Source organism: Panulirus ornatus, chromosome 69 (genome assembly GCF_036320965.1).
Source record: "Panulirus ornatus isolate Po-2019 chromosome 69, ASM3632096v1, whole genome shotgun sequence".
Classification (NCBI taxonomy): domain Eukaryota; kingdom Metazoa; phylum Arthropoda; class Malacostraca; order Decapoda; family Palinuridae; genus Panulirus; species Panulirus ornatus.
In genome coordinates this window covers 20,228,996-20,250,830 of record NC_092292.1, presented here as the reverse complement: position 1 = coordinate 20,250,830, position 21,835 = coordinate 20,228,996, and the positions used below count along the sequence as shown (strand labels likewise).

Sequence of the window (21,835 nt, the reverse complement as noted above, 5' to 3'; positions counted from 1 at the left end):
ACTTGCTGCCTTCATCCATTCCTGTCACTACCCTGCCACACAGGAAAAAGCTCCCCACAGTCAGGTAGCACCAGGAAAAGGAAAAAAAAAGGCCACATTTGCTCACACAATCTCTAGCTGTCATGTGTAATGCACCGAAACCACAGCTCCCTTTCCACATCCAGGCCCCACAAACCTTTCTATTGTTTACTCCAAATGCTTCACATGCCCTGGTACAGTCCACTGACAGCACATCTACCCTTGTATACATCGTTCCAATTCACTCTATTCCTTGCACGTCCTTCACCCTCCTGTACATTTAGGAACTGATCACTCAAAATCTTTTTCACTCCATCTCTCCACCTCCAATTTGGTCTCCCACTTCTTGTTCCCTCCACCTCTGACACAAATATCCTCTTTGTCAATCTTTCCTCACTCATTCTCTCCATGTGACCAAACCATTTCAACACACCCTCTTCCGCACTCTCAACCACACTCATTTTATTACCACACATCTCTCTAACCTTTTATTACTTATTCGATCAAACCACCTCACACCACATATTGTCCTCAAAAATTTCATTTCCCACACACCCACCCTCCTCCGTACAACCCTATCTATAGCCCATATTTCGCATCCTTGCGCACATGCGGGGGGGGAGGGGGATGGTATTCCATGTGTGGCGAGGTGGCGATGGGAGTGAATGGGGGCAGACAGTGTGAATTGTGTGCATGGGTATATATGTCTGTGTCTGTGTATGTATATATATGTGTACATTGAGATGTATAGGTATGTATATTTGCGTGTGTGGACGTGTGTGTGTGTACATTGTGTATAGGGGTGGGTTGGGCCATTTCTTTCGTCTGTTTCCTTGCGCTACCTCGCAAACGCGGGAGACAGTGACAAAAAATAAAAAATAAAAAATATAATAAATGTATATATATATATATATATATATATATATATATATATACATAAACACCCATACATGCACATATACATAACATATACACATATACACACACATAAATATATATTTACACTTGCTTGCCTTCATCCATTTCTGCTGCCACTCTGCCACACAGGAAACAGCATCCACCCCCTTCAGCGAAGTAGTGCCATGAAAAAAACAAAAAAGGCCACATAAAAAACAAAAAGGCCACATTCATTCACACTCAGTCTCCAGCTTTCATGTGTAATGCACCGAAACCAAACATTATCTATGGCAAACAAAATGGTAAATAATCCCTTACACATGTATCAAAAGGAATTACACAATTATTGTATATGCCATTGATATTGTACTATATTATAAAAATCATGAGGTTCTTTGAGATTCTGCAGAATCTTGCCATCAAGACAGAAAACTTATACAGACCATTAATTCAAAAATCTCATTTGAATACAATGAGTGTATCAGGAAACTCGTCTTTTAGAATAAGAAAATAACGACCAGAGCTTGAATCATACCCATAATATTTCTACAAATATCAAATTAGGTATTTAAACTGTGCAAAACATATTACTTTCTTCAACAACAATAAAATAATAAGATTTTTTGTGTATATATACTGCAAAGCCTGCGAAGACAATCAAGTGTGCAGCTTTCTTTGTGCAAAATGAATGGCATTATTTGTCAGGAACCCTATACAAATTACAAATCATCAGTTAATTACATACAGAAGCAAAGGAAAGAAGCCTTTGCTACAGAAGATCATAACAATTCTGTACATTTTATAATTTTGTATCCAACTTCCTGCAGTATAATCTTACACCGCCCAGTGTCTGGTAACTGCTGTGTCCTGTTTCATCTATCTGGCAGGAAGACCTGGCAGCTTCTTCTTCTGCTGTCTTTTCGATCATATAATCCAGTTGTCTTAAGAGAAACTTTGTCACAACCCTCCAAAATAAGCTGATTTTTCAGCAATGCCACCATATGCTTACTGGCTGCAGCAACAGCATAGTAATAGTACCATGCCAAGATGAGAATAATGATTGCAGGTAGAGTAAAACCTGCAGCACCCATAAAGAAAAGCACAGCTTGCAGTCACTTGCGTGATTCTGTGAAAGAAGCCAGTAACTCATAGGGTATGGGGCAGTCACACTTTAATCCTAACCACTAAATCAAGTTGTAAATTTTCTGAAATACATCTACCACCTTTAACAATATTTCCACTAACATGAGTGGATAACAAACATTCTTAACCTGTGTCTTATAATGAATACCAACTAAAGTTAGATTTTTGCTAATACAGTAACTGATAAATAGTCTATAATTTTGTCTTGATAAATATAAGGAGGACTAAGAGCATTAAACTCTCAGTTCACTAAAACACTATTCAACTGATATCCAGTGTGCTAAACTGAACAAAGACGGTACACCAATACATGCATGAAAATGAGCTGTTGTGACTGAAGACGATGGAATCCTATAAAATTTGTCTCATCTGAAAAATATGATAAAAAACCAAGATGTTACTTAAAATCTGATGTACTTCCACACTTAAATTTTCTTTCACTCTCACAAATGCAAAGCTCCTTTGTAAAAGTCCTTAACTTTCAAAAGTTTTCTATGAACAAAATATAGAATTAAAGCTTCCTACAGACCTGCTTGATTCACATTACTATATGCCTTTTCTAAATCCATAATTGTTGCACATATTTTCTTCTTTTCCTCAAAAGTTTCTACCAACAAGGGAAAAAGGAACTGAATCTACAACTCTCTCTTTTCTAAATAAACCCAGTGCAGACACTTATTACTAAATAATTCAATTCTTAAAAAATTTTCATAATGTTATGCTCTGGTGTTAAGCTACGTATGGCTAAATCATAAGCAGGTTTCTAAAATGTTTCACAACTTACCCTCATTTCAAAGTGCAACATCATCAGTGCTATGCATAATGTCAGGTCACACCTCACCAACACTGTGTGAATGTGTGTGTGTGTGTGTGTGTGTGTGTGTGAGGAATGAAGATTTTCTGAGGATAAACAATTCTATTACAGCTAAGGTAGTCACAAAAAAAAGTTCTATGGAATGTGAAGGAATAATAAATTCAAATCCCTAGTTATGCATATATATGAATAATTTCAAAGGCATAATTACATATATTAATGTACTTAACAGTTCTTCCATCAATGAACAGCTCTCATGATTACCTGATATGACATCAACCATTTCACTCCAAATGGTTGTTAAACCTCTAAATGGACCAATGCAACTGAGTGTTTTATTTCAGCAACAAAACAGCTAACTGGAACTATAGTAACGATGAAGGACACTAGGAGAATACTGATGAAAACGGCATTGGAGCAAGATATACGGTACAGTTGAGATGATTGACTGCTATTCACTGTGCAGTCAAAATATTTAATGTAGAACACAAAGCCTGAAATAGAAAAGACAATCATCAGAACAACTGTTTGAGAGAAAATAACATATCTTAAAACAGTAAAGAAATGGGGAGGTAATAGCAAGTGGGGATGAAGTGAGAGGGAGATGGAGTGGATATCATGAAGGTTTGCTGAATGTATTTGATGATAAGAGTAGCAGATATAGGGTGTTTTGGTCAAGGTGGTGTGCTAAGTGAGAGGGTCAAGGAGAATGGTTTGGTGAACAGAGAAGAAGTAGTGAAAGCTTTGCGGAAGATGAAAGCCGGCAAGGCGGCAGGTTTGGATGGTACTGCAGTGGAATTTATAAAAAAAGGGGAGAGGACTGTGTTGTTGATTGGTTGGTAAGGATAATCAATGTATATATGGATCATGGTGAAGTGTCTGAGGATTGGTGGAGTGTATGCATAGTGCCATTGTAGAAAGGGAAAGGGGATAAAGGTGAGTGTTCATATTACAGACATACGTTTGTTGAGTATTCCTGGGAAATTATATGGGAAGGTATTGACTGAGAGAGTAAAGACATGTACAGAGCATCTCTCATCCACAACAGCCTGCATACTTGCCCCTCTTTCCAAAACTCTTGCATTCACCTCCCTAACAACCCATCCATAAACAAATTAAACAACCATGGAGACATCACACACCCCTGCCGCAAACCTACATTCACTGAAAACCAATCACTTTCTTCTCTCCCTACACGTACACATGCCTTACATCCTCGATAAAAACTTTTCACTGCTTCTAACAACTTATCTCCCACACCATATATTCTTAATACCTTCGACAAAGCATCTCTATCAACTCTATCACATGCCTTCTCAAGATCCATAAATGCTACATACAAATCCATTTGCTTTTCTAAGTATTTCTCACATACACTCTTCAAAGCAAACACCTGATCCACACATCCTCTACCACTTCTGAAACCACGCTGCTCTTCCCCAATCTGATGTTATGTACATGCCTTCACCCTCTCAGTCAATACCCTCCCTTATAATTTCCCAGGAATACTCAAAAAACTTATACCACTGTAATTTGAGCACTCACTTTTATCCCCTTTGCCTTTGTACAGTGGCACTATGCAAGCATTCCGCCAATCCTCTGGCACCTTACCATGAGTAATACATACATTAGATATCCTTACCAACCAGTCAACAATACAATCACCCCCTTTTTTAATAAATTCCACCGCAATACCATTCAAACCCCCTGCCTTGCTGGCTTTCATCTTCTGCAAAGCTTTTACTACCTCTTCTCTGTTTACCAAATCATTTTCCCTAACCCTTTCGCTATGCACACCACCTCTACCAAAACACCCTATATCTGCCACTCTATCATCAAACACATTCAAGAAACCTTAAAAATACTCACTCCATCTCCTTCTCACATCACCACTACTTGTTTTCACCTCCCCATTTGCCCCCTTCACTGAAGTTCCCATTTGTTCCCTTGTCTTGCGCACTTTATGTACCTTCTTCCAAAACATCTTTTTATTCTCCCTAAAATTTAATGATACTCTCTCACCCCAACTCTCATTTGCCCTCTTTTTCACCTCTTGCACCTTTCTCTTGACCTCCTGCCTCTTTCTTTTATACATCTCGCACTCATTTGCATTATTTCCCTGAAAAAATCGTCCAAATGCTTCTCTCTTCTCTATACTTGGTAGCTGTCTCCCGCGTCAGCGAGGTAGCGCAAGAGAACAGACGAAAGAATGGCTCAACCCACCCACATACACACGTATATACCCCACACACTCTAACCATTGCACACCCATCACCCTCCTGTATGCTCAGGCCCCGATAGCTCAAAATCTTTTCCATTCCATCCTTTCACCTCCAATCAGGTCTCCCGCTTCTTCTTTCCTCGACCTCTGACACATATATCCTCTTTGTCAATCTTTCCTCACTCATTCTCTCCTTGTGTCCACACCATTTCAACACACTCTCTTCTGCTCTCTCAACCACAATCTTTTTATTACCACACATCTCTCTTATCCTTTCATTATTTACTCGAGCAAACCACATCACACCACATATTGTCCTCAAAACATTTCATATCCAACACATCCACCCTCCTCCGCACAACCTTATCTATAGCCCATACTTCCCAACCATATAACATTGTTAGAGCCACTAATCCCTCAAACAAACCCATTTTTGCTCTCCGAGATAACGTTCTCACCTTCCACACATTCTTCAACGCTCTCAGAAACTTTCCCCCCCTTCCCTACCCTGTGACTCACTTCCGCTTCCATGATTCCATCTGCTGATAAGTCCACTTCCAGATATCTAAAATACTTCACTTCCTCCAATCTTTCTTCATTCAAGTGTACCTCCCAATTAACTTGTCCTTCAACCCTACTGAACCTAATAATCTTACTCTTATTCACATTTACTCTCAACTTTCTTTTTACATACTTTACCAAACTCAGTCACCACCACCTGCAGTTTCTCACACGAATCAGCCACCAGCGCTGTACTATCAGTGAACAACAAATGACTTGCTTCCCAAGCCCTCTCATCCACAACACACTGTATATTTGCTCCTCTCTCCAAAATTCTTCCATTCACCTCCTTAACCACCCAATCCATAAACAAATTAAAACAACCATGGAGACATCCCGCACCCCTACCGCAAACCAACATTCACTGGGAACCAATCACTTTCCTCTCTTCCTACACGTACACATGCCTTACATCCGTGATGAAAACTTTTCACGGCTTCTATCAACTTACCTCCTACACCATATACTCTTAATACCTTCCAAAAAGCATCTCTATCAGCTCTATCATATGCCTTCTCTAGATTCATAAGTGCTACATATAAATCCATCTGTTTTTCTAAGTATTTCTCACATATATTCTTCAAAGTAAACACCTGATCCACACATCCTCTACCACTTCTGAAACCACACTGCTCTTCCCAATCTGATGCTCTGTACATGCCTTTACCCTCTCAATCAATATCCTCCCATGTAATTTCGCAGGAATGCTCAACAAACTTATACCTCTGTAATTTGAGCACTCACCTTTAACCCCTTTGCCTTTGTACAATGGTATTGTGCATGCATTCTGCCAATCCTCAGGCACTTCACCATGAAACATACATACCTTGAATATCCTTACCAATCAATCAACATCACAGTCACCCTCTTTTTTTGATAAATTCCACTGCAATATCGCCCATACCCACCGCCTTGCCGGCTTCATCATCAGCAAAGCTTTCACTACCTCTTCTCTCTTTACCAAACCATTCTCCCTGACCCTCACTTCGCACACCACCTCGACCAAAACACCCTTTATCTGCCACTACTCCATCAAACACATTCAACAAACATTCAAAATACTCACTCCAATTTCTTACTTCACCACTACCTGTTATTACCTCCCCATTAGCCTCATTCACCAATGATGGGAGAGGCCTCTCCACCCGCACCGACCTATCACGATGGCCCTCCCTACTCCTCAAGGTTCCGCTCCACAGGTCACCAAGTATATATAAACTAACACGGAAATGCCGGAGGGTGAATTACACTCAATTACGTTCCCCGGTCACTGGAAGGGAATGATTCAGTTAGTGGGAGAGCAAGCCAGCCGGACAGGTCAAGAGAGAGAGAAATGGTCCCTTGGCTCATGTTCTGAAAACCTGCTTTTGGCGGTCAAACGAAAGCGAAGGTTGAGTTGCTTTGAGACGGCAGCATTTTTAGAAGATCATCTCATTCCCCAGGTTCAGGTCGCAGGCTGGAGGTTAAAGTTCGATGGAAATAAAAGGTCGTTCTTTCACGATGGTCTAGTCACGGAGTCTGGCTATCAAGTCACAGGTCGAGAAAAGACGTGATCATTTACAGGTTTTATATTCTATTACGTGCGTCAAGTAATGCAAGGAGGAATCTCTCTCTCTCCCTCCCCCTCACACACACACACAAACACACACACACACAGGGACCCCCTCATGAGCATTCCAAATTCCAAAATCGTGACCCGACCTGGGTCGACCGGTCGTCAACACAGCTTAACCCCATTCGTCTTGATAGCCAGGCGATGGGGAGGGAGGGAGGGGAGGTCAAGAGGGAGGTAAGGAGAGAAGAGAAGAGACAGTGCAAGTGGACGGAGAGCGGAAAGGAGGGCAGTGGAAGAGGAGTGAGTGGGAGAGAAGAAGAAGCCGTGTAAGCACGTATTTCCCACACTGACCACAAAACAAGTAAAGCTCGCCTCATGTGGCTGTAACAGGTTTCTTGGTGCACGTCTTTGGATATATATATATATATATATATATATATATATATATATATATATATATATATATATATATATATGAAGTATTCTAGACTTGTCGAATCTGAAGGTGGCTAAACTGTAGCCATACAGTTCAATTTTACCTTCACCGATTCCACTTAGGTTTTATTTTGTGTACATTATAAAGACCTTCAAGTCCCATGTTGATATCTGGGCTGCCAACCATTCCATCTGATGGTCTGGAGACATCATTTCTTTAAGAGTCTCTCAAAGGGAAATGCTTTACAAGTTTTCTCTGCCCATCAGCATATAATAAACAGGTTCATATACAGATTATGAAGACGCAGTGTAGATGTATCACTACTGTGTATTTACGGCTTCCCCTGAAGGATTATGTCGATGTCAGAGTCATTTGCGGGCATGTAAATCTTGCTCCCGGGACAGGTGGTGAACACTCGCTACCACCAACACTTAAAGCTGGCACAACAGTTGTTCCTTGAGAATTCCTTTTTATATTGAATTTCAAATTGAGGTAGCTATAACAAATTCGCTTCGACAATGGATTTTCTTCATTCCTTTTTTGTGATAATGTTTAATCCGATCAAGTTGATAGCTGGAGAGGTTTAGCGAGCCACTTGTGAAATCAAATCAGTTTTGAAAATATAGCCACTGGCCTTCCTCGTATTAGCATGCCAGATGTATCTGTAGATTTAAAACAATCATCAATACCTCCTTCATTAAGTATAGGACACTGGGATGCTGAAAGCACTTGTGTGCTATGTTACACAAAGGGAACGCTAGAGACTTCGTTCCTCGTCTTTTCTCAGTCACTGGGGGATAGTGACCCCATGATTCATGACTGTGAGTGAGCTCAGCTCCTAGCGGCAGAGTTGGCTGGGTATCACACGGTGTGATACGCTTAAAGCTGGTCACTCAGGCTAGAGACAACAGACCGTTAGATTAGCCTTGCTTACAAGGACAGTGCCCTCTCGTGTGTGTGTGTGTGTGTGTGTGTGTGTGTCCTTACACTCCTAGATTTCCTTCGAAAAACTTGCACACGCCACTCAGCTGTGGCTGGGGTCTTTAACCTTACCTTCCCTTTCAATGGCCTCTCACGACACACGGGCTACCCCTACCTGCGAGCTACAGCAGAGAAAAACTAGACACAGCGGCCATGATGGTGGGTTGGTGGGCATGGTCGTGGGTTGGTGGGCATGATCGTGGGTTGGTGGGCATGGTCGTGGGTTGGTGGGCATGGTCGTGGGTTGGTGGGTATGGTCGTGGGTTGGTGGGCATGGTCGTGGGTTGGTGGGTATGATGGTGAACACGTCAGGTTGCGAGCTGCTCCACTAGGGCGTCATGAAGCTCTGTTAGGAGAACATTCCTGGTTTACAGGTTTTTGGAGTTTTATCATTTAGTCGGGAGTCTCGTTAGTTATTTGGTTCGTGGTATACTTTTACTATGTCGTTATGGCCGGATGGCTGCCTACAGCCAATAAACCGTTATTCATTTATGTATCATTCATTTTCATATCACTCTCCACTACCATCAAGAGCACCACAGAAACACATACAGACATACTGACGTGCTAGCAGTGGAACACGCGAAAAGACCAGACGGCTCTCCCGGTGCTTACAAGATATACCCACGAATAAAGATCCCGGAGAGATAAGCGAGACGGCCAAGCCGCAGTTATGTCTCGAGCAGCGGTTCAGGCACCGGGACCGGACGCTAACGATTTTTTTATTGCAGGATAAACAGGGATAGCCCCCACGCCGCCTGGCGCACGACCAGAATCAGAAGAATAAACCTCATGTAATTTGGACTTGTGTGGTTTTATATTTTCTTTCCATTAAGTTTTGCAAGTTTCGACTATGCCATTGTCATGTTATCCAAAATATCACCTTTGAAACGCAAATAGAATTAACCCGCTCGAAATTCAGGAGTTAGAATATAAGTACGAGAATGTTTTCCAGTAATCTAATGCGATTGTATCAAAGGTTTTCCAGAATCATTCTAGGAAAAAAAAAGGACGAAAAAGCAGAGTTCGATGGCCCACTGTCTCAACGGCGTTCCTTAGATATATGATTAGGGCCGTGGGTCCCTGGGTTGGATACTTAAGGCCAGATCTGTGACACTCAGTAGTGTTTTCGTTGGAAGGACTCATCCCTGAGTGAGCGGAGAGGTTAACTGGGATGAGCAGCACTTACAGGCCCCAGATTCTGGGTGTAGGCACTTCAGAATCTGGCCAAGGGTTTAAGCAACTGTACTGGCCTAGCAAGCAGTTATTTTTTCCCAGGTAACGCCAAAGGCTCTTGCATATATATATATATATATACATATAACAGGGAATGTGGATTGCTAACAACAAACCTTCACTAGACACCAGGCAAAGTTGAGTTTAGAGGTTAGACTGGTTCCATGAAAAGGAGGCGACAATGACGATAATTTGCCATGTATGATAAACACAAGCAGATGATGAGGTTAGAGGCTGTATTCCCCCGACTGTGGGGTGGGGAGGAGGAACTTAAGGCTGACATTGTGGCGAGATTTCTAGGTGATGCTGGTCGTAAAGTTGGCTTATGTCTGTCGTATGAGGAGGAGCAGCAAGCGGTGTGACAATTGATTTAGACTGTAAATAGTGCTGATATCATGGTGATAATGTTGTGCCTCCTACTTTATGTGGACAATAAATTGTACTTATGTGATGCCGAATATACTTTTTTTAGATGGTGTTAACAACAAACGTATTTATGTCATTCTGATATTTTTTTCCTCTTACAATATATTTACAAACTAGTGTAGTTTCAAAATCTTGTGAGTCCAATTTGTATATTGTGAATTCTACTATTTTATGTTGCAGAATGTGGGCTTTGCCTCGTTAAGGTTGACGACCAAAGCTAATGGAACGGCAGTAATTTCTTAAGACTTTATTCCTTTCAGTGGAAGGGTTGGATGCTATCAACAAAATGTTCCCCACAGCTGCCATCGTAGTAAACCACGACGATACTTACATCCACCATTTATATACATTAACCCAAGTGTCTATGGTCAGCATCACTGCTGCGCTGTTAAGCGAAACGAAACAGAAAAGCCGATACAAGAAGTTACTAATCATGATTGACGCCTCTGTAAACACCAAGCAGAGGTAACAGTGACACTGAGTAAGATAAGAGACCACAGAAGCATAGCCTTGCATCTGCAGGGTACACCAACACCACTACCGAACGAGACAACTCGAGGTGATAGTTTAAGTCAATAACCTGCTCGTTAACATGTGACTGTTAGCGTCGCATTTACTTAGAATTTGCGCAAATGAAGAGGAGAGGACAAAATGGTACATACTGGATGCCCTTTTCAAAAAATGGATTATATGGGACGAAATAAGATGGGAAGAACCAATGCAATGAGAAGATCGCTACAGATGAAGGAAAATGGAACGCCCAGAGTCACACATGGGGTCAGTTTCCCCTAGAATCGTGGCTAGCCAGGGAGCAAAAGTGAAAGTGAAAAAAAAAAATCGTATCTATTGACGTCAATGGAGGCGAGAGTAGAGTGGAAGGTCACAGACTAGATGTACAGCAGCTGAATCACCTCATACGGGGGAACAAACGAAAGAACTTGTCAGCTTCATGGGATCAGGAATGTGAAGTTGACATGTAAGGTCACGCAGAAAAAGTAGCTAACCCCTAAAACAAGACTGAGATCCTTGAGCACGACGGTATGATCCCTAGAGCACGACTGTCTGACCTCTGAGCATAACGGTACAGTCTTTGGGTATGATAGTCTGGCATCTGACCTGACCCAAAGGTCACGCCCTGGCGCATATTCGAGAAGCTAAGAAATTTACTATGTAAATCGGTTCTACGCATCTAATAACTAAATTCATGCAAGTAAATAAATATGTGAGGCCTCATTCTATGGGAAAAAAAGGCTCTTACGTTTTGATATAATATGAAGTGACCAGTTTCTTGCACACTTGATGTTATGGGTACTGAGAGAGACAGTCTCATCGATCTATAGATGCTACGGGACGCATGAACGCATATCATCGTTCATCTTTATGGTCAAGAGTTATTTCAATTATGACGTAGTAAGAACTCTTCTGCAAATGTGATAGAAACTTTTTCACTCCTCCACTCATTAGTTCCTAGGTTCTATGGCACTCGATCTACGTACACAGGTTACTTTAGAGTCATCCTACAGAAGGTGCGACCAGTGCCACGTCACAGTTATCATATTTTTCTCAGTAACATCACACAACGTGCGGAGGTAACCGAGATATTTCAATTTTCTTTGTTTACCAAATTTGGGGTTGACAACATACATAATACTGAGGATTCATTCCATGTTCTCCCGACCATTAGATACGTAATCTGTTGGGTTACGCCCTGTTTAAACTTTGGCAGATTATTTATTTCGACATTTGTTTAGCGAGGTACAGGGCATATAGAAGACAAGTACAGAAACAAAGAGAAAACAGTTCAACATATGATAAAGGATGGGTCGGGAGATCTTACACAAATAATGGACACATTCAGATATAAAAACCGACAAATAAAGAGAAAAATGAACAAGAGGAGATCAAGAAGAAGAATTATATAGTGAAAGAGAAATGCAGTAGGAGAGAGACATAGAAAAGACACGTAGACAGGGGGAGAGGCACCACTCGTCACGTGCACCACTCGTCAGATACACCACTCGTTAGGGACACTACTCGTCCGGTACACCACTCGTCCGGCACACCAATCCATGACCACGACCTCTGGCTATCCTCCCAGAGGGCAGAGACAGTCTTGTCATTGTTAATAATGACTAACAGCTTTGTTCTATGTATACGAGACGTCCAACAGTATCATATATTCAGTTTGTTTACAAAGAAGACACGAAGATGCATTTATGAAAAACAAGTTTTTTCTTTCTCAATCTTAAGGAGTACTGACTAAAATGAACAAAACAAAGCAATTTTGTATTCTTACAAATGTTCTGACAATTGAAAGTCTGTGACGTTTAAAAAAATCGAAGAACAGTGAACACAATCGTTCATCAGTCTCGCCGACCTGGACCAATGACACAACGAAATATTCCCAATGTTGTAAGCGTATGACATATGGCAATCTTCATCCTCACCCCATCCTTACGACACAAAAATCCTATAAATAAAGTCAGACAACACAAACTGTGTGTAAAAAACGTAACGCATCCTATTGATACAGACATGACCCCCCCAAAAAAAAATATGACCAACTCTGTGGTCACCCTCCACATCATATTCACTCACTTAACCTCTTACCATCTCGTCCTGCGTATCACCTCCCGTAACTCATCCAAGAATCTCAGAAAGAAAAAAGAGAAAGTCGTATAATTTGACATTCGAAGTTTCGCTAAATCTTTTTTGCAGCATAATTCTACTGTTTTTTCTCCACCATCACCTAGCTACGCTTCCTTCCCACATGACAAACACAGCTTACAATCTTCTATCTATTGTCTATCATTATCACACATCATCTCTGACCTTTCCGTTTTTCTTGTGAGGATCAGTGGTAATGCTCTTGACTTTACCTGGTAATGATTCACTTCATCTCACGCCCATGACACACTTCAACCAATTTTTCGTCACCCAACAATGGCTGAGCCAATATAGTACGCCCGAGGTCCTTGATTTCTCGAATCGGGGTGGAAATTAGTTTGGCTGGAAAGGTGGATGCTCGACTGTCTTTCTAAGAGACAACTTCAACCAGTCTGTTTATCTTCAGTTCCCTGTCAACTGCCTCGATTGTGGGATGTGTATTTCTCTTTTTGATAAATGTTCTTACACCCACCCACTTGAACTCTTCCCTTACAGCCCTTACTGATAATCTTTACATAACTTAAGCTAAAGAGAACATTTCTATTCCATTCTGCACCTTGACATGCGTACAGTAATATCTATCAAAGGTGTAATATATATATATATATATATATATATATATATATATATATATATATATATATATATATATATATATATGCCAGATGGCGAAAGGCGTGTGCGGGTTAATTTGGGGCGATATGGTATACAAGGGTCGACGTGCTATCACTGGACAGACTCAGGGAGAAACCAAGGAAAAGTCTGTGGGGTGGGGTTGTGGATAGGGTGCTGTGGCTCCCTCGCATTGCACATGACAGCTAGAAAATGGGTGTTAGCTAGAGGCCCTTTTTTTCTGTTTGTTCCTGACGCTACCTTGCTATTGCAAGAAACGGCGAACAAAAATGAAAGGGGAAAAATATACAGTATATATATGTTTATTTATTTTGCTTTGTCGCTGTCTCCCGCGTTTGCGAGGTAGCGCAAGGAAACAGACGAAAGAAATGGCCCAACCCACCCCGATACACATGTATATACATACACGTCCACACACGCAAATATACATACCCATACATCTCAATGTACACATATATATACACACACAGACACATACTTATATACACATGCACACAATTCACACTGTCTGCCTTTATTCATTCCCATCGCCACCTCGCCACACATGGAATAACATCCCCCTCCCCCCTCATGTGTGCGAGGTAGCGCTAGGAAAAGACAACAAAGGCCCCATTCGTTCACTCTCAGTCTCTAGCTGTCATGTAATAATGCCCGAAACCACAGCTCCCTTTCCACATCCAGGCCCTACAGAACTTTCCATGGTTTACCCCAGACGCTTCACATGCCCTGATTCAATCTATTGACAGCACGTCGACCCCGGTATACCGCATCGATCCAATTCACTCTATTCCTTGCCCGCCTTTCACCCTCCTGCATGTTCAGGCCCCGATCACTCAAAATCTTTTTCACTCCATCTTTCCACCTCCAATTTGGTCTCCCACTTCTCCTCGTTCCTTCCACCTCCGGCACACATATCCTCTTGGTCAATCTTTCCTCACTCATTCTCTCCATGTGCCCAAACCATTTCAAAACACCCTCTTCTGCTCTCTCAACCACGCTCTTTTCATTTCCACACATCTCTCTTACCCTTACATTACTTACTCGATCAAACCACTTCACACCACATATTGTCCTCAAACATCTCATTTCCAGCACATCCACCCTCCTCCGCACAACTCTATCTATAGCACACGCCTCGCAACCATACAACATTGTTGGAACCACTATTCCTTCAAACATACCCATTTTTGCTTTCCGAGATAATGTTCTCGACTTCCACACATTCTTCAAGGCTCCCAGGATTTTCATCCCCTTCCCCACCCTATGATTCACTTTCGCTTCCATGGTTCCATCCTCTGCCAGATCCACTCCCAGATATCTAAAACACTTTACTTCCTCCAGTTTTTCTCCATTCAAACTTACCTCCCAATTTACTTGACCCTCAACCCTACTGTACCTAATAACCTTGCTCTTATTCACATTTACTCTTAACTTTCTTCTTTCACACACTTTACCAAACTCAGTCACCAGTTTCTGCAGTTTCTCACATGAATCAGCCACCAGCACTGTATCATCAGCGAGCAACAACTGACTCACTTCCCAAGCTCTCTCATCCCCAACAGACTTCATACTTGCCCCTCTTTCCAAAACTCTTGCATTCACCTCCCTAACAACCCCATCCATAAACAAATTAAACAACCATGGAGACATCACACACCCCTGCCGCAAACCTACATTCACTGAGAACCAATCACTTTCCTCTCTTCCTACACGTACATCCTCGATAAAAACTTTTCACTGCTTCTAACAATTTGCCTCCTACATCATATATTCTTAGTACCTTCCACAGAGCATCTCTATCAACTCTATCATATGCCTTCTCCAGATCCATAAATGGTACATACAAATCCATTTGCTTTTCTAAGTATTTCTCACATACATTCTTCAAAGCAAACACCTGATCCACACATCCTCTACCACTTCTGAAACCACACTGCTCTTCCCCAATCTGATGCTCTGTACATGCCTTCACCCTCTCAATCAATACCCTCCCATATAATTTACCAGGAATACTCAACAAACTTATACCTCTGTAATTTGAGCACTCACTCTTATCCCCTTTGCCTTTGTACAATGGCACTATGCACGCATTCCGCCAATCCTCAGGCACCTCACCATGAATCATACATACATTAAATAACCTTATCAACCAGTCAACAATACAGTCACCGCCTTTTTTAATAAATTCCTCTGCAATACCATCCAAACCTGCTGCCTTGCCGGCTTTCATCTTCCGCAAAGCTTTTACTACCTCTTCTCTGTTTACCAAATCATTTTCCCTAATCCTCTCACTTTGCACACCACCTCGACCAAAACACCCTATATCTGCCACCCTATATCTATCATCAAACACATTCAACAAACCTTCAAAATACTCACTCCATCTCCTTCTTACATCACCACTACTTGTTATCACCTCCCCATTAGCACCCTTCACTGAAGTTCCCAGTTGCTCCCTTGTCTTACGCACTTTATTAACCTCCTTCCAGAACATCTTCTTATTCTCCCTAAAATTTAATGATACTCTCTCACCCCAACCCTCATTTGCAACTTAGAATTTGGAAACTACGTTCAACAGGCAAAATAATTGTTTAGGTTTTATTGGCTAAAGGGGTCAACCAGCCCTACACATACCACCATTATGACCTAAAATGCCCAAATAGACCAACAAAACTTGAATACAATCATTTCAAAAAACTTAACATTCAATATCGACTTCAAAATATTCTGTATCATAAAATTCATTGGTGAAGAACCTAAAACGACTTAAGGGTTATAATCGGTCAAACATACCAATACAATTCACTGGCGATCCGTAGAATCTTATAACTTCCCAAATCAGGCTGATCCACGTACTTCCGTAGTGCTGACACTGGTTACAGGCCCACGTCTGAGAAGGAACTGGACGGAACTGAGAAGGAGGATAGCGAAACCAGGCGACCGGTGTCCGGGCATGGTTACGGCTGGGTGAGAATGGCAGTATGGTAATTGCCGTGGACCAGATGCGTGTGTCCTGAAATTTTGCAGAAGTGAACATGAGTTCGACAGAAAACGCGCGTTTCGCCGACACTGTCTTTAGTATCTACCAAATGGCAGAGCGAAAATTAACAGAACATGATCAAATCAATGTTTCAGATCATTTCTATTTAGTAACAGTCGAGGTTTAACACACAGTGAGGTACCGGACTATATCTACCGTATTTTCACTCTATTTCGCTTTTTTAGAAATATAATGAATCATGATAAAAGATATAAGTCAAAGAAAAGTTTGTAGGAAGGGTTGTAACCCAAACTCTTTATACATGTCAAGTACATTCTGTTAAGACAGAGCATACAACTTTATTTTTACAGCAAATATCTCAATAAATAAATTGTCAATATTTTGCTACTCCCATGCTTTTTTTGTAACCACATCATGATTTGAAGCATCTTCTATAACATATATTCATCTTTACTCATTCATGAATGTGAATGTTAGTTACTAATACCATAAAACAAATGCAGTTATTTCTAAAGATATCATTGATGTATTACTATGATCCCTGATATGAAGTTGTTGGTACTGAATTTTGATGATGTAACTGAATATACGGTATTGATTTCAACAAGCCCTTTCAACCTGTTATATTCAAAATACATTCATGTACCTAATTATGTTTTAACAGAAATGATCTAAAAAGTTTAATTAAGTATGAGATTATGAGTAGGTTAAGACACTTATGTTTTACCATTCACTTTCACTCACATATGACTACGTAGTTAAGTTGCTTTAACTTTCATATATTTTTTACCTGCAGGTCCAAAGTTGCTGTATTGCTCTTCTTTGGACGTTGGCATTTCCGTTTCATTGCTCGGTAACTTTCTTCCACTTGTCTGTCTTCCGTCAGATCGTCGCTGCATCTGAGTTCTTTTATTCTATAACAATGTTCGCCGCTGATAAACTAGCAAGGAGAGATTTCTTATCCTCAGAGAATACGTGCCGTGTCACTTCTGCCATCACAATCTTGTAAACATTGCTCTCGATGGTGGTTGGCTGTTGTAATGGTGCAAATGGAACGTGATTGGCTGGAATTTCAGTGTTCGAGTCCTTGCTCGAAACTGGCGAAACTGCATGAACGCTTGGACTGGGGCGATCATGATTCGCGCACCTGAACAAAGCTGTAATCCCAGGGTCAAACCACTGTTATGAATCCGGGTCGAAGCTTTGGTCAGTACGTATCTATCAGTAAGAGGGAGAGAGACAGGGGTGGGTGGTGTAGGTGTTTAGGGAGGTTATACATGAACTTGTCTTAATATGACGGACTATCACTGAAATCGAACCAATAAAGCTCTGGACAGTGAACGATTCCTGACGAGATATAGAGAACTTGTAGTCTTTGCGTCCCATGAGAAGTCTCTGTCATTGAGAACATTCAACATGACGTTATATTTTCAACTGCTGCAGTGATTTCGAAAGCAAAAGCTTAGGAGCACATTGTTCGAAATAGTTTCGAACACTTTCGATAGAATCATGACAGGAAAGTACAACATAAGACATTGTATCAATATCGTTACGAATCAGTGTTTTAAGAATCAGTTCTGAAGCAGTTACCTGAAAATGATGAAAGAAAAAGTTAAAATTACTCTTCTCCATGCAAAGTCTACATTGTCATGGTTTTATGGTAATCACTTAATTGGTAACATACAAAGAGGATGAAAACTGTAATTGATCAATATATTGTGTGGAAGTTCATTCAGCACTGAATATTCCTCACATCAGGTTCGGGGAGTGATGGATCATATATCTAGTTCATAATTGCACACGTACATATTCAGTGAGAGAGTGTATGGTATTAGGATCATCTTGAAGGCGTTCAAGTTTTTTCGTTGGGTGTTTATAACTTGACGTTGTCGACCTTAACACTGGTAGTCCATTGGCCTAAAGCCGAGATTGCTAGCCAACCGCCCTAACTGTATAGGATGGAGAGGGGACTCTACAATCTACATCAGTTTTACCCCATATCTCGTGTGTGTGTGTGTGTGTGTGTGTGTGTGTGTGTGGAGTTATATGATTTCACAAGAAAAGCGATATTCATCTAATTATAGAATTACAAAATCAAAAGAAGCCTAATTATGCAATTAAACTAAATGAGAGAGAGATGTAATGAGAGGGTTTCTATGCCTGGTTGAGCTTCGCACCTGGCGAAGCCTTGAGGTATCGAAGGATCAGCAAACCAACTACTGAAGTACTTTTTGGCTCCAAAAACTTTTTGGTTCAAAATTGAAAGATAAGATATTCAAACACTTCTTTGGCATTTTTCTCAGAAAAATAGATTTCCTTTAAAGACTCATTATACGAAGTATTTTTCATGCTGAATACAAATCTGGTGTTGAAATAGCGTTTAGTCGTCTTTATGACATTCATTTAAGCTGTTAAATGAAGTCAATTTTGAAATATTTTATGCTCGGCATCGCATTTACTGGGTATGTATCGGTAACTGATAGCATTATCATATATTTTTCATGATTATTTCAAGTATAGAAGTGTTTGAATATCTCATGTTTCAATTTTGAAAGGAAAAGTTTTTTGAGCTAAAAAGTACCACTAACTATTCAGGGGTGGGTATATCTAGTGGAAATAGCGCTTATGGCAAGCACTGAAATTGCGCCCTTGGCTTGATTAGAAATGTACATACAATGGATGTACATAAAAATATATATATAATAAACATGAATTGTTGAAGAGTTAGGCTAAATTTAAATTCATTTAAACTCTAAAAGACCTAAAGTTAAAGGCTTATTTGATCAAAATTGTAACTTAGAAGCGGTAGTGCAACTATAGTTGAAAAGTAGGCGTTTCTTTTTTATGTCACAAAACCAAACTGTTAAAAATGTCAATCGGGAAGCATATGTCAAAACACAAACCTGTTGAGTGGTTCCCCCTTCATGTGGCGCCCAGGGCACCTGCCCTACCTGCCAAACCCTAGATGCGCCACCGACCAGCCTAGAACAGAAATGTTAATATTTGCTTGATATGTGTAGGTACAAATGACTGCGTATGCTTAAGCAAATATACAAGAATATCTTCATTACACCGAGGGCAGCCGGTCCTAATAACTACCTCTAACACAAATTATAGCCACGATTGGGCAGCTGGAGCCCCCACTTGAGAGAGCACAAAGATTGCTCATGATTGAGCCAACACGCCCGAGTAATGCCTTAGGATGATAACATATTTGGAACGGATGATATTATCATTGCTGCGTCTGGATCACTTATTAGTAAGCAGACACCACGTCCAGGATAGGTGAAGTGAATGGAGGCGGCGGCTATACATGGGCACAAGTGCCTTCATTTGTATGTAAGCGTATTTCCCTTGATAAATAACTTCATCTCATCAGAGTGAAGGTATTAACTGACGTAAAGACACGGTGATATAGATAGAGAGATAAATAGATAAATAGGGAGATAGATAGATGATAGATAGATAGATAAACAGAGATAGATAGATATATAGGAGAGAGAGAGAGAGAGAGAGAGAGAGAGAGAGAGAGAGAGAGAGAGAGAGAGAGAGAGAGAGAGAGAGAGAGAGAGAGAGTGCACTTCTAATTGTTGTGTTTCCACCGATGATCATGCATGTAGGAACATATACAAGCTTGTACATGCAAATACACATGATAGTTGCAGGTGTCACCCTAGCGTACCCTGTGGTTTGCAAGCACTGGTCCAGGTTTTTCTGGTCAGGCAGTTCATGGTGGCGAGGGACCAGCAAAAAGTTGTCCTTTCGTGATTCCCTTCCACCGACCGACCCAGCTAGCAGCGTTGCCAGATCAGGTCACCACCTCGTTCTTCGAGGAATACAATACAGAACGTTTGTCGTAAGGAACATTCTTCTTTAAACTTTCGTACTTTTCCGCCGTTTCCCGCGTTAGCGAGGTAGTGCCAGGAACAGATGAAGACAGGCCGTATTCGCTCATACCTATTCTCTAGCCGTCATGAGCAATGCACTAAAACCACAGCTCCCCTTTTCACAACCAGCCTCACAGACCTTTGTATATATATATATATATATATATATATATATATATATATATATATATATATATATATATATATATATATATATATATATATATATATATATAAAGCAGTGAATACAGGCCATAACAAACTAACATAAGAAGGATTTCTAATTTACTAGTGACGGTAGAATATTGTTCATTGAGTCTTGTCTGAGTTGCGTCTGCTGAAGCCGGTATCCCGCGAGGTGAGGGCGAGCTGGGTGTGGTCAGGGGCCAGGCTGATAAGGGGGTCAGGACCAGCTAGTTTTGACCTGTTGCCTTCGCCACAAGTGTCGTCACTTAAGGGACCTGAAAAAGTTGCAACTTATAAGGCCATTTTTTTTTTCTCCTCATATCTGTATTTTTTTTTTTTTTCAAGGTGGCTGCATCACTGGCACCGTTGCTTCTAGATGTGGAATACATTCAAAAACAACTTTCACCGCCGGAGATTTTATTTCTACGATAAAGATTTCATTGCGAAACTCCGCTGGCTGACAGGGTTAGGGCTTTGACTCAGCTCACATGAGCAGCCCAACTGAAATAGGGCTGACCGTAGATGTCTCCTGTGTGAGAGATATGGCTGAGCTGTATGAAATATATCGCTTAACAAACCAGTGAACATCCAACAGACTCCAACAGCTAGCTCTTGCTATTAGTGGTTGATATCATATACCAGATAACTGTTTGTAAGTTGATATCATATCTCTTTCACTGTATTTATGGTGACATTATCTGGTGTTGGCCTCTGTTTATGGTGGGTGGTCAGGTCTTACTCCATCTGATGACCTCAAATTCCTGCGACTATCTGTGTGTGTGTGTGTGTGTGTGTGTGTGTGTGTGTGTGTGTGTGTGTGTATGCAACCTAAGTTCAATTTCTTGTTCTGGATCAGCAGGAGGTGACCCCTAAGAGTTATAAAATGCTTTACCTCAATTTTGCTTATAAAATACACCTATCCTGGACATTTTACTTGTTGCTATACATCGGCCTACAACATAGTGCTAACACAGACTGGGATCCAAGATTAAGCAACGTATCCAGCTATTTTTTAGGTTGATTTCCAGGGGTCAACACCCACTGACAGTTACCTGAAGCACTTGACCTTTAAATGCTTACCTTCAGATCTGTTTGATTTCACTCAAATGAATATGGGAATTTCACTGGAGTAGTTTAATCGTCATTCTTATTTCCAGTATTGATTTGTGTCCT

At 40.9% G+C, this 21,835-nt stretch overlaps 2 long non-coding RNA genes across 3 annotated transcripts in view; both read right to left on the bottom strand.

Annotated features, from left to right (window-relative positions):
* Positions 1-218: 218 nt before the first annotated feature.
* LOC139747580 (uncharacterized) lies at positions 219-18,133 on the bottom strand. Of its 2 annotated transcripts, XR_011712417.1 has the most exons (4): positions 17,380-18,133; positions 16,382-16,601; positions 3,137-3,366; positions 219-2,427 (listed from the first exon to the last, which is right to left on the bottom strand). It is a non-coding gene; the product is annotated as an uncharacterized lncRNA (long non-coding RNA). The 2 variants fall into 2 exon arrangements; XR_011712416.1 differs by having other exon boundaries at positions 219-3,366; positions 17,380-18,126.
* Positions 18,134-19,478: 1,345 nt separating this feature from the next.
* The window catches only part of LOC139747523 (uncharacterized), a 47,832-nt gene continuing 45,475 nt past the window's right edge, over positions 19,479-21,835 (bottom strand). Inside the window, exon 3 of the long non-coding RNA XR_011712410.1 lies at positions 19,479-19,571. This is a non-coding gene — a long non-coding RNA (uncharacterized lncRNA). The remainder of the gene's footprint in view (positions 19,572-21,835) is intronic.